Source organism: Neopelma chrysocephalum, unplaced genomic scaffold (assembly GCF_003984885.1).
Source record: "Neopelma chrysocephalum unplaced genomic scaffold, ASM398488v2 Primary Assembly neopelma1_63699, whole genome shotgun sequence".
In the NCBI taxonomy this organism is placed as follows: Eukaryota; Metazoa; Chordata; class Aves; order Passeriformes; family Pipridae; genus Neopelma; species Neopelma chrysocephalum.
The window spans coordinates 1-880 of record NW_020906317.1 but is presented as its reverse complement, the minus strand read 5'-3'; the positions used below and the strand labels follow the sequence as shown (position 1 = coordinate 880).

At 55.9% G+C, this 880-nt stretch overlaps 1 long non-coding RNA gene across 1 annotated transcript; it reads left to right on the top strand.

The window, feature by feature from the left end:
• The first annotated feature begins 346 nt into the window (after window positions 1–346).
• LOC113979251 lies at window positions 347–737 on the top strand. Its single transcript, XR_003537764.1, has 3 exons — window positions 347–392; window positions 480–551; window positions 651–737. It is a non-coding gene; the product is annotated as an uncharacterized LOC113979251 (long non-coding RNA).
• The last annotated feature ends 143 nt before the right edge of the window (window positions 738–880 follow it).

The following is an 880-nucleotide window of genomic DNA, read 5'->3' as shown; positions in this document are numbered from 1 at the left end:
CGGGCTCTTCTCCCCGGGAAGCGTCGGGGATGGTTTTCCCCAGGGCTCTAGCCAGGGTTTCCTGGGTGCGGGAGAGAGCCCCGAGGGGCCCTTGGCTGCTCCAGCCGCTCCCCCAGGAATGTTGCACAGGGCCTGGAAAGACTGTGGAGAGCAGCCAGGAGCCAGCCCAGAGCTGCCCAGGCCCCTCTGCAGCTCTGGCCATGTCCATTGACATCTGGCCCCCACGGTGCTTCCCGAGCCCCTGCAGTGCCACAGTTCTCTGAGGCAGGAGGGGATCCCAGCATGCAATGGAAACGGTTCCCATCTCTGTTGGCTTCTAGGTGGGGGTGCTGGGAATGTTTCTCCTTTAAATTGGCTGCGTGAAGTTTTGAAGCCATTAAGGCCTCCTGCAGGTAAGTCTCAATATCCACTAAAAGAATAATAATTGACCACATGGCGAAAGCCAGGTGACAGAAGCTTCTCTGGCTGTTGAGTTACAGAGGTGTCTGCAGGGACGACGTTTCCAGGTCCTATGCTGGTTCCTCCACACGAGCCCAACTCACATGGCAGGGGTGAGTAGTCTGTCCCTGCTGACCTCACAGGCTGAGCTCTGGTTTTCTCTAATATGTTCATTTCAAATGGAACTACCTTCCATTCGGGTCCTCCCAAAGGCAAGAACCAACCTCCAGGAGAGAAAAAGTCCCTTTATTCAAATGAAGTTCTGAAAGAAATCATGAAGGAACTGCAGAGAGGGCACAGTAGGTCTGCTTACCCTCATCCTGAGCCGTGAGACTCATCAGCTGGGTGCTTTAGATCCATGTGTGGACAGGCAGTGGCTGCGCAGCAGCCAGGGCCTCACATGTCTCCTGAGAGGGCCTGACTCCATCCCCTTGGGCTGTGG